At 34.9% G+C, this 13,285-nt stretch overlaps 2 protein-coding genes across 6 annotated transcripts in view; one reads left to right on the forward strand and one right to left on the reverse strand.

Moving 5' to 3' along the window:
* LOC138711800 (alpha-tocopherol transfer protein-like) overlaps positions 1-8,791 on the reverse strand; it is an 87,635-nt gene extending 78,844 nt beyond the window's left edge. For 2 of the 5 annotated variants that reach the window (XM_069843038.1, XM_069843035.1), the window contains exon 1: positions 8,653-8,791. The gene's annotated coding sequence lies outside the window, so the exon portion shown is untranslated. The remainder of the gene's footprint in view (positions 1-8,652) is intronic. The other 3 variants (XM_069843041.1, XM_069843039.1, XM_069843037.1) reach the window with 3 other exon arrangements.
* The window catches only part of LOC138711798 (cytochrome P450 4C1-like), a 391,497-nt gene extending 382,274 nt beyond the window's left edge, over positions 1-9,223 (forward strand). Inside the window, exon 13 of the transcript XR_011335460.1 lies at positions 9,196-9,223. The gene's annotated coding sequence lies outside the window, so the exon portion shown is untranslated. The remainder of the gene's footprint in view (positions 1-9,195) is intronic.
* The last annotated feature ends 4,062 nt before the right edge of the window (positions 9,224-13,285 follow it).

Below are 13,285 nucleotides of genomic sequence, written 5' to 3' on the forward strand. Positions count from 1 at the left end.
TTCACTCGCTTACGTTTATTTAATTCCAGTGTCAATTGTAATTTTACTCTCAATACGGCCGATGTAAAACATGTATTTCATTATTTCATTCAAGGACGACGACATTCAATAGCTTTATTGTGTAAGAGCGGTTGAAACGCATGATTTATAGTCATCATGCCATGTACTCAAATACACTATATTTAAAATATACATTCTTGAACACTTACTAATATTAATTAATTATGATTTCATTATTGAGAAATTATTGTAGGTAAACTGGATAATTTTACATACGAGATTAACATAGATTTGAGGGAGGTGGGGTCTGATGATAGAGACTGGATTAATCTTGCACAGGATAGGGACCGATGGCGGGCTTATGTGAGGGCGGCAATGAACCTTCGGGTTCCTTAAAAGCCATTTGTAAGTAATGTAAGTAAGTAAGTAAGTAAGTAAGTAAGAATATATCAGTTTGTTCATTAGGGTACTCATATATATATATATATTTTTTTTGTAAATACCCATCCAAGGAAGGTACTGATGTCTGCGTTTGTTTGCTCTGCTGTACTTTATTATATGTTATATAAAAAATGACAGCTTGTCATGCTCTAAGTCCACTTCGGAAGACTGCTGTTTATTGCTGATACTTTCTATTAAAGTCCAGAAATTCAAACACGTTATATTATCTGAATTAATTTCATGTTGAATAATTTGTATTTTTTACTCTTTCCATTCACTTCTATCTTCAGTATGTTTTGTATAAAAAAAAGACATGTCCGAATTGTCGCTCATTGCGAAGTAGTGAAGTTCGAATTAGCGACATTTTGCTGTACTTAAACAAGTGAGTTAGCCATTTATAATCTTAATATTAAGGCAATTGACACTCGACAGCTTGTGCTGATTCTTAGTGGTTTGAGTTTTGGGTCGTTATCCGTAATCAACGAGCACAGAAGTCATAGAGTAGACACTAGCATCTTAATAACATTGGACGGTGTGAAGCCTATCTGATGAACCTGCCGCCATCTTGTTGCTACCAAAACATTGCAAAATGGGTACTACGTTATAGAAGATCTTATGATAATAGGAACCTCATACGTCCCTAATTTCCTGAAGGAGTCACAGTTTTCTCTTTTTTTCGTAACACAGAATCCCTAAGCACGTATGTCTAGCAAAAATTGGAAAACTGTCATTGATAAATCACATACATACAAGTTATTTAAATTGATAGCTCTTCAAAATGCAGCATGGTATTTAATAGTTTGGAAGTTTAAAAAATCGCTTTGAACTTATTTTACCACTAGTAAAATAAAAATGCTAACCTACAATAATTACTTTCATAGGTTGATCCATTTGCTTTGAGTTAAAAATGCAACTGGTCCCTTAATGCAGATTATCAGTCTTTTTCTTTTGTCAGTATTTCATACAGATGTCCCAGTTTTGTATAGAGAAAATAGAATCTCCTTAATTATATAAGAATTGGTAGGATCTTCGTTAAAATTGTTTTGCTATAACATTGTTTTTATTGTCAACTTCATTATGTACAAAATACAAAAGTTATCATAATTATTGCATTATTATTGATGTTTGCGAATGGAAATAATGTATGAAATAAAAGGTTTCACAAATATTTAAATTAGTTTCTACTACTGGCTGCAATTCTTTCTATTAGTAATTAATACCCATATAAAATTATATATAGAAATAACTACAATCGAAGAATTTATAACCAAATATCATGTAACTCATACATATTTATTTAAGTAGGATTTCACTTACGTTTCTTCATGGTGTAAACCAGTCATGTCAATTGATGCCAATAGGGGCAAGCGCGCGCTTTAGAGCTCTGAAGAGCGTGAGCACTTTACAGCGGAAAGGAAAGAGACAGACGAAAGAGGTAGTATATGCCGCTTGGTCGAGATATATACAGGGATGGCCAGCACTGATTCAATAGATAAAGGGAAGAGAACTTATTAAAACTGTATGCATGTTAACTTTTAGATTTGTCTGGGAAGTATAAATGCATTCTAAGATTGTAAGTTTTAATTTTAACGCTCATTTTTCAAAAGTTTGTTTCTTTATTCAAAAGGAATATTTTTTCAACTTTCTTTTACAGAAAAGTGAAATTTTCAGATGTAGGCCTATTTATTTAGTAGCCTTACAGGTACTGAAATCTAATATACCGTAAATACGTATTATTGAAGGTAGTGTATTACAAATTTTGAAAATATTCGCATGGAAAATGTTTGTAAGGAAATGAATTAACAAAGCAACTACTGTTACATCATAAACAAAAGATATACGCACATATGTTGTAAAATTGTGAGCTCTACAGCTTCAGCAGATTTCGAGAAAATAATTTAATATTCTGATGACAGGAAGTTGCTCACAAATATCACCTTAAATCATAATGCGATAAGTGTTTTATTACGGAATATTAGTTACACTTAAAACAGATACAGTACCTAGGTAACTTTGTTTTGTACTGTAATATTGTTTTGATTAGTTTATTGATTACTTTTGTAAGGCTAAAGGTACCATCAATATAAATTCCAGCTTATCATGTCATACTCAATCTCTTTCTTTGGAATATCACTTTCTTTATGAATGATATGTTTCCTCCTCTTACTACAGTATAATATTATACTAATATGGAATTTAAGTGAATATTACTTCTTAATTCTCTCTTATGTTATTAAGATTTAAAACACAATTGCAATATTAAGAAATCAGTGTTAGTACTTTCGTTTTACAGACAATATAGATAATATTAAACAGAAAGAAGCCATATAAAAATAACGACATAGAATTTCACGTTCCGTTTGAAGTTTGTGCACCACTGTTTTCTTAATGCAACAGGTTGCTTATTCATGTACACAACCCTTCCTCTTTCCATATTTAGCGCTTGCTGCCCGCGCACGGCGTCAAGGTCAGAAAAATGCGCTTGCTTTGACATCACTGCTTTAGGCTAATTTGGAAAATACCGAAATTTGGGTGTATTGGGAGGGGGAGATGTATGTAAGCATATATAGCCTAGTAGGTATGTAACAGCAATAGAAAACATTGCTTCCTATTTTAAAATCACTCCGTTACACAAATGCGAGTTTTACGTATAGCCTATGCGACAGCAAACACGGACACATTATTCTAATAGATGTACTGAACATTAATAAATTAAATTGTGATAGAATATAATGAAGTCAGGGAAGAAGGGCTTGCGAATAATCCATTCGCAGTATGTTAATCGATGAAGAATGCCGGAAATGAGTATGAAGTCTGCCTTAACAATATGCACTATGGAACATATTTCTTGTGAATTGATCCTTAAAAGTGACATAAATTGAATAATCGAAATATAATTTTCTGTTCCTGTAATTTTTTTAAAGTCTGAGTTTTTACTGTTTTTATTCAGATTGGATTGTCTCCCCTCAGTTAATCCGAATGAGTGATTTTCTATTGTATAAAAAGTCGGAGGCACCGATTTTGGCAGATAACCTCGATGACATTTCCAGTAGGCGAGCCAATATTGTTTGTGTAAGCTGCGAGAATGAGATGCGATAACATTCTGAGTCGTTCATATTTTCATAACAGCAGCTCATATCAATTATCCTTATTATGAAACACACCACGGTACAGTCCTACTCAAAGAATACCTTTAATAAATGTAAATGACTTCCGTTCGCAATGATTTTACAATACGTCTCCTACATTTTCTAAATTAAATTAATTCTTAATTACAAGGAAAAAGCATTGCATTGCGCATATATATATATATATATATATATATATATATATATATATATATATATATATATAATCCTACCCTTACCAGATCAATGTACAAGATCTGTCTAGTAATAATCTAGGGATCATCTACTGGTGGTGCGACAATTCAAGTTAATAAAATTACGATTCTTCTTAAGAATCAAAATATAATTTGGTTAATTGGGTAAAATTGCATGCTGCGGAAGTTTTATTTATGTAAGAGTATAATAAATAGGATTGTAATGGATATTACAAGGGCAATAATTTCTTCACACGCACATTGTGAATAGAACAGAGAAGAAAGCATTTTAAAATATACGAAATCCTACAAAATATCGGATAAACCAATTTTCCCTGCACAAATTGCATCAATTGAAAAATATAATTACCATTCACAATAAATACTGTATTTTATGGATTCTAAAAAGTTGTTTATTAATCTAGAGGTATTGGCTGATGACTATATTAAATTCCAGCACAACATTCATTCAGAATATGTAGAAATTACACTTTGGATTTAACTAAATGTATAGGCCTACTATCAAAAGGTGTTACATACCCCCTTAAATACTGTACATGTGTTACTGTGCGATATCCGATGTTTAATTTTTTTAAATATAATTCATAGTACTGGAACTGCCATATTGAATTCGCACAAATTGTCTTATTCGTAATTTTCGTTTCGAAAACCCCTAAGATATGTAATTTAATTTTTCACCCATTTTTGTCCCACTCCACCACTTTAGGGACAAAGTCGGACTAAATAATACCTTATTCGTATTCTGTGATCGCAAAGATCCCCAGATATCGACTTTCATCGAGATCGGATGACATGAGATTTCTCACTCCCTTCTGCCTTTTCATCAGTACCTTAGGATATGGTATTTAAAAAATCTAAGAATGTTTAACCAATATTGTAGAGAGTAACCTTCATTTTAAATGTTACGCCTCTAGTTAAATATAGTTTAGTGAATTTTAAATATCATCGACTTCTTTCTCTCTCCTCTCTACTCGGAAGTAAAAAAAAAAAAACTGAAGTTATTTCAAGGGAGTAGCCTACATGAAATTGAATTTTTTACTTTCCTTATACATTTTAGAAACAATTCTGAGAGATGAGATGAATAGTCTAACCCAATTTTATGAGTGAATCTTTGTTTTAAATTTAAAGGCTGCACGTCTGCTGGTTAAAAAAAATAAATCGGTGTAATTATTTTGATCATTACTACCTCCCATTTTCCATCCCTTAATGTTCGTATTTCGTAAAACTCAGTCTTATCTATTGACTAAGGATTAACATATTTCCATATACATATATATATATATATATATATATATATATATATATATAACAGATTATATTTCCATTTCGTACAATATTCTGGTCACGAGACATAATCATATACTTTGTCTTTTCGGGATTTACTACCAAACCTATCGCTTTATTTGCTTCAAGTAAAATTTCCGTGTTTTCCCTAATCGTTTGTGGAGTTTGTCCTAACATATTCACGTCATCCGCATAGACAAAAACCTGATGTAACCCGTTCAATTCCAAACCCTCTGTGTTATCCTGAACTTCCCTAATGGCATATTCTAGAGCGAAGTTAAAAAGTAAAGGTGATAGTGCATCTCCTTGCTTTAGCCCGCAGTGAATTGGAAAAGCATCAGATAGAAACTGACCTATACGGACTCTGCTGTAAGTTTCACTGAGACACATTTTAATTAATCGAACAAGTGTCTTGGGAATACCAAAGACACATATATAGACTACTCTAATATTTGTTTAGTTTTTGGAGGTGACTGTGCACAGTTCAATAGAATACTCGGGCGTGCATGTTTACTCTTATGTCCTACCCATTCTACTGCGACAGAGATAACAGCCGATCTTGCAGCGGTGAGGACTCGCTCTCCAGTTCACATTAAGAAAATCCATCTGCCAAAATTCCTGGCGCGACCTATAATTATATCGATTAAAACTGTAATAATAGTGCAGTAATCTGTGATGTAATGCTAAAAAAAGAAAGTATTGATAGATAGTCATTACTGCTAGAGGTGGGGTATGACAGCGTTTTACCATCACTGCTCCGAACTGTGACATATCCGGAAAATCGCTTTGATAGATAATAGCGATTTTGTCACAGTGTGATTTTTGTGTTCGATTGTGAATGATATAACGCCCTGGTATTCACATTCATTCATTAAATATGATGCTAGAAATACATGCATTATTCCAAGGGTAATGTCGTTAGTCGTAGTACAGGGTGAGTCATAAGCATGTTTGGAAAACGAGTGAGCGTGCTCCTGGATCAAAAATAGAAACAATGAAAATTTGACGGAAAATGCTTAATCATTGGAAAAGATGGTAATAGTGACTTTTGTTTTCATAAGTATCTGATCATATTATTGTGTTGTTTTTGTTTTGATTTTGTACGAGTGTTTGTTTACAAACAACACAGTAACGAGATAATAGTAGAGACCTATTGTTTTGATTGGACGCGCTGGTCCAGTGCCTTGGACACCCAGGTCACCCGACTTCACCTCCTTATATTTTTGCCTTTGGAGTCACTTGAAGGCTGTCTATGCAACACCAGTGAATGATGCAGAGAAGCTATTGCAACTTGTTGAAAATGCATGCCAATTGATCCGTGATAACAACATGGTGTTGGAGCAAACTCGCCAGTCGTTTGTACGTCGTGCTCAGGCATGTGTAAACTTGAGCACCTTTTTTAAACGTTAAATGACAAGTTTCCAAACATGTACTTGTGACTCAACAAAAAAAGAACAAAAGCAAATTATGATCTTTTCTCCAATAAATAAGCATTTTTCGTCAAATTTTCATATAAGGAATTCTTCTTATTTTTGATCCAGGAGGACGCTCACGCGTTTTCCAAACATACTTATGATTCACTCTGTATAGAAGTTTCTTGTTACTATTGTCGGACCATCGGATCTGTGCCCCTTCAGCGCTCTCGTCGTTCTTCAAAAAGTTAACGCCTATACTCACTCCATTCCACCCGCTTTCCTCCCACCACTTTAAACCGCAAGCCACGAACCTTGCCGAATAGGAATGTTGCCAAACTTCCATGAAACGGTATCATAAATGACTGGTCCTCCATGCTACAATATTATTTCTTTCAATCAAAATACATTTTGTATTTCTACATTTTTTAAACCTAAATCCCATGTCTCGAATCACTTTCCGCAGCGTTTCTCTGCAACCTTGGAAAATATTGTCTGTCGAAACCTTCAGTAATTTCTTCAATGTCAGAACTTCGTTCTACACGGTATAAAATGCTTGTATTTTTCTTCTTAAAATACATCGGTTCATATCATCTACAAGAATTAAAGGTTCCCTTGGTCTGTTCTTCCTTGGTGATTCTAGCTTTTCATCTGCTGCACAGCCTTCCTCTCTCCTGATTTTCTTTCTTAGGCGCTCTGACCTGCCTAGCTAAATTACATAAAAATGTTGTATTATTTCAGTATTAGTTAAGCAAGTAATTTTAATACGTAATCAATTGAAATAAAATAAGCCTCACCTGTGATCGCAGCTGCTCTTTTCGTTGCCTGATTTGTTTCTCTTCATCGCAAAATGCTATTACGTACTTGCTTAATAATATTTCTTTCGCCACTCCGTGCTACAGTGTTCATGTTGAGTGACAACACAGGATTGCAAGTGCAAATAAACTGTCCCGCAAGAAGTCTCAAAATTGTGAGTAGTGGGAGAGAGAAAGGGAGAGAGCTAGAGAAGAGAGAGATAGGAATGCAGGGAGAGAAATGAATTACCGAGGCTGAGAAGGAATTAGGGTTCAGTTCGCATATCTTATGGGGGTACAGATCCTATGGTCCGACAATACCAGTCCAAACTTGTTTGGGTTCTTCAAGACTTCAATTCGTGGTCATTTTACAAATTAAGGAAGGGAGATGTATATCGGAACAAAACCGAACTGAATTCGAACATTACAATCAAAAGGCATAGTAGGCTACAGCGCGTAATGTACTGAACACATCTTGGTTTTGAGAACCAAACCATTACTTCTAACTGGTGACCAGTGATGTGCTCATTCTTCTTTTTGATATCATAACATTTGATTATTATTTGAGATTATGTAGAAATCAGTAATGAGTATTAAAATTGTTGGTTAATTCTTTTAAAATAATCGTTTTTAACAATATTGGCTATATAAATTAGCAATATATTTAATAAAAACATTTCATTGTTTCACATTACGAGCCAAGTTATGTTTGTTTATTGCTCTTCTGCTAATTGAATTGATATACCGGTGCCATGGTCTTATATCAACAATAGTGATTGGCACGGAGAGTATATTAAAACAAAACACACTGACCTGTGTTACCGCGATCAGACGTGTTCCAATAATGTTCACGAAGGTTAGTCATTCGTGGAAGAATATAGCGAGAGAACATAGCTTATAGCTTCAGTATCAGAGAGTTGCCCTCGTTAACCTCTACTCTAGAATGTGTCGATATTTACTAGTAATTAGATCCAATATAATTATTATGTTGTCCTAAAAGTTAATCTTCCGACTTGAAATTGTTTGGATTCTGGAGCTGTTCTACACATACCTCCAAGATCATACATTCTTAGGTCCCTATTTCTTGTGGTTAACTCAAAATTCAACCATGATTCCTCTCGGTTTATCATGATGTATTATGTAATATTATTTATACAGTACATACTCTTAGCACATATTCGCGAGTCACCGTAGGTACATAATATATCGAAGGTTGAATATCACTCTTATAGATAATGGAAAAGAAAAGATTACATTTACTACCGTCTTCATCGTTATCTTCATCAAAGTATAGAAGAATTAAAGGCGACTATTAAAACCTAACTGTTCTGATATTAATGACATTACTGATCCATATATATTGTTAACTCTTACAGACCTTACAAATGTGATGCCGGGCAGAGCTGACTGTCAAGACCAACTGCATTAGCCCCTAAGCTAGATCTGATTCTGAGGACCTTGTCTTTGTTATTTCAGACATCGCGTCAGTCTGGACTCTGGAAGAATATCTTACGAGTCAGTGAGAACTGCGTGAGTCAGTGAGAACTGCTCATCGCATGAACAAGTCTGCTGACCCACGTTATAAAGGTTATCTCTCGTTTCTATTAATTTCTGCAGACAGAATACTGAAATGCTAGAAGTGCACTGTTGAACTCTCATGGCGATGTGAATTATTGTATTGTATTGTATTTATTAACATTCCATGGTATTCATACATTGCTTCACAGGTAGAATATGGAACAAGTCAAAAAACTTAATACTATTATAAAATCTTAATTTATAGTCACAGTCTAGATGAAATATATATAGAAGAGATTTACAATATAGTCTACTAGTACAAGACAAAGTTTTAGTATCAATTTCATGAAGCGTTATTGAATGTCATGAATCCACCTACAGAATAGAAGGCGTGAGAAATTAGGTACTTCTTTAATTTGGCCCTAAATAATTTTATGTTTTCAGTTTCATTTTTTATATCGATAGGGAAACTATTAAAATTTTTACTGCCATATAACGCACTCCTTTTGATAGCACAATAGACTTTCCGATGGAGTATGAAAGACATTTTTTGACGTGTATTTATGCTATGAACTGTTGAATTAGTTACAAAGTTTTCACGATTATATAAGAGGGAGATTATTAATGAAAAGATATGCTGACAAGCCATGGTTATCATTTGTAGTTTTTTGAAAATAGTCCTACAAGATTCCCTAGATTTGGCACCTACTATTATTCTAATTACTCTTTTTTGTAATAGGAATATACTGTTACTATGTGTGGAATTTCCCCAGAATATTATTCCAAAACTCATTAACGAGTGAAAGTATGCAAAGTATATTGTTTTTAAGCTATTGATATGTACTATATTTTGCATAGATCTAATAGCAAAACATGCTGAATTTAGTTAGGAGGTAATTTCTTTAATATTATTTTTCCAATTTAACACATTATCGATTTTTAAGCCAAGAAATTTGGTTGTTGTTTCTAATAGGGATCTATTGTTAATTATTACGCTAGAAATTTGCGAGGTTGAATTTGAACGGGATTTAAATTCAATTATGTTAGTTTTGTTACAATTCAATACTAATTTATTGATTGAGAACCAGTCACATATTAGTCCCGGTTAAGCTCGACTCACAAAAAAACGTAGTAACCAAAGATTACGAAACCATGGTTGAAAAGTAAGCGTGATTAAAAATATTTAAAATGTAATTTCTGTGCACTATCCATAATCACAGGTTACTTACAAATGGTTAGCTGATACCTCGTGTTCTTACAGTTACTGATTCATTCAATTTTATCATAATATACAGAGACTTCATTTTATTTTTACTTCAATTTTTATTGTACCTGAGTTTTTGAATGTACCTCACTCCCATCCCTTATACTAATGAAGTTACAACTGTCCTTCACACAGTACCAAGGCCGCATATAGTAAACAATACTGAGTTAGTGGATATAGTACGTTCCAGAAATGTGTTCGCGTTTGTCAGTGACGAATAGCTTTCAATATTGAATCATATTTTCGCACAGGTACTCTTGCATTTATAGATTTCAAGAAAGCATTTGACTCGGTAGAACACTCCTGTGTATTACAGGCGCTGAGCAACCAGGGAGTCGAGCACAAATATATCAACATCCTAACTAAGCTCTACGGAGACTCGCACGCCATCGTGATGACAGAACGAGAAGGACAAATATTCAGAATAGGAAGAGGAGTCCGACAAGGGGATCCGATCTCACCAAAGCTGTTTACTAGCCTCCTGGAAGACATATTCCGTAAGCTAAAGTGGAAGAAAAGACATGGAATCAATATAAACGGATATCGGCTGACGAACCTAAGATTCGCGGACGACATCGTACTCTTCGCTAAAAACGCCACCGACCTACAAGAGATGATACAGGAACTAAGCGATTGCAGCGCACACGCAGGCCTAAGCATGAACATGGAAAAAACCCAAGTCATGACGAACAGCCAACCACAACCCATCCAAGTCAACGCAACCAGTTTACAGTACGTGGAAGATTACATCTATCTTGGCCAATTGGTCGGATTCAAAAGCTGCATGACGAGAGAACTAAAAAGAAGAATTGCATCAGCATGGAGAGCTTTCTGGTCACTGCAATTCATACTCCTTGACAAGAAACTGAACCGCAAACTAAAGCTGGAGGTGCTGCAATCCTGTATCTTCCCAACCTTACTTTACGGCTGTCAGACCTGGAAACTGACCGTGAACCAGAAGACGCAGATTCAGATCTGCCAGCGCAAAATGGAGAGGAAAATCCTAGGACTCTCCCTCAGAGACAAGATTTCCAACACCAGACTAAAGCAGATGACAAACACCAGAGACATGGCACACCAAGGGGAACGCCTGAAATGGAAATGGGGAGGCCACGTGTCGAGACTCCAAGGCTGCAGATGGGCGCATATTTCCACCACGTGGGATCCACGCATCGGGAGGCGAAACCGAGGAAGACCTGGGACCAGATGGGCGGACTTCTTCAAGAGCCTAGCTGGACCCCTGTGGTCCAGAACAGCCAAGAACCGAGAAGAATGGAGATCGCTACAGTTTGCCAGTATCGAGTGAGAGTGCAAGTGTACACACACAAACGACGAACAAAACTTATATAGAACAGAATCTACCGTCATGCGGATTAGCTCACCGCATGATCTCTAAAGAGCTCCCCTTTTAGGAGGCCATAGCCCTTCACGGGAAATCCAAAGGCTATTTCATTCATTTCATTCATTCATTCATTCATTCACTGTCGTCCGTTTACCTACGTCGCATCCCGATTTTCCCCACCTGCTTCTGCTCACCCCTCTGTAAAGGCTAGTGGCTGGGCTGTCTTAGCACTTTTCTGAAAACATCAATTTCTGTTAGGAATTGGACATCTACGTAATATTATACAACTGTTTAAAATGACTTAAATAAAAGAGCCTCGTTAAGTAATTAACCGTCACGTGATTTCCCTCCCTTTCTACGATCCTGCGACATAACCGGACAGTAGATAGCATGCCTGGGTAAATATGTGCAAGTCGGGCAGAAGTGAAGATTGAATTTACAGTACGTAAGGTACTCTTTTATAGAGTAGGTATAGAATTCTTTCAACATGAGTTACTAGGACGAAAGACGAAGCTGGTAATTGGAATTAGATGCAATAGTCTATAGTGCGATAATATGCACAAAAGAACTGAAGCCTGTATCGAAATGGTCACAATTTTCAAAAATGTGTTTAAATATCCATAATATGATTAATTTTTAATTTAACTTCATTCTCTATATTGTACGCTAATGTGCTATAGACAGTAAAATATACACTGCATAATGAATACGTTCGCATGGATAACTCAGTTCATGAGTAAAAGTACTTATTGTTAATACTGTACTGCATTTTGATTAAATAAAAACCTAATGAAAATTATCAAACTCAAAATTGCGATATTTCCTAGTTTACGTAAATTGATGAACTACTTTTCTTCCCTCCTATACCTAGTAGAGTGATTTGTTTGTATGTTACGCCAGTGTCATCGAACTCCAGTCTTGGAAGGGGTAGCAAACGGCGTTTCCGGTTCTTAACTGTTAATCTGAAGGTATAGCCAGGTTAATATTTAAAATATTAGTAAAAATAAAATGATGTCCCTGTATAATAGTTAGAACAATATAGTGTTCAATGGAAAAGTAGAAGATAAAAAGGATCTTACCATCAGACAGAAATCGACTTTCTTCATAGTAGTAAACGTCATTTTAGAAGTATGTACAACTGTACAATTTTTAATACCGTAAAATGGGGTAACTTTGCACCATTTTCTAGTTCTAAATTTGTTTTCAGTCTGTATGTAGTCTTTAAAATCTAATTTTGAGACGGGCATTTATTTTATACGTTCTAGGGTTATGCTGGAATGTATTTAGCCAATAATATCTTCGGAAATAAATGTATTTCGAAATTTATAATCTGCCAAAAATTGGTGCAAAGTTACCAATAGTTGGGGGTTACTTTGCACCGCCATAGTTTTAAGAGGGGTGGTGCAAAGTTTGCCACTGCTGGTGTTACATTGCACCATACACGTGTTAAACAATGAACATATAATGTATCAGGAACAGAAAAAATGGAAACACAGATTCAAAAACTGGTATAAATAGTAACATGGACAAAACTTTTTGAAAAAAAAAAAAACCTAAGCAAAATTTCAATAAAAGTGATCACATTCTTCAAAAATTTTGTTTCATAAATATTTTCAGTTCTTTCGAATGACAAGTCGAGATAACTGTATGTGAATAACTGTAAAAAATTATTTTGTGTCAAGTTTTGGAATGGAATATAAGCAAGCCCTTTCTTGATACTTTCTTGGGTGGTTTTACTCTCCCAATTACATCCTCCCATTCATATTAAATAATATCCTCCTTTTCAGTATATTTCCAGGATTTGAATGATTTTGTCATTGCCTTGATGACAGCACTCTTTGTTTTTATTCCCTGGCACCTGTCAAAGCCGAATCAATTGCTGACATC

This window comes from Periplaneta americana, chromosome 13 (genome assembly GCF_040183065.1).
Source record: "Periplaneta americana isolate PAMFEO1 chromosome 13, P.americana_PAMFEO1_priV1, whole genome shotgun sequence".
NCBI lineage: Eukaryota > Metazoa > Arthropoda > Insecta > Blattodea > Blattidae > Periplaneta > Periplaneta americana.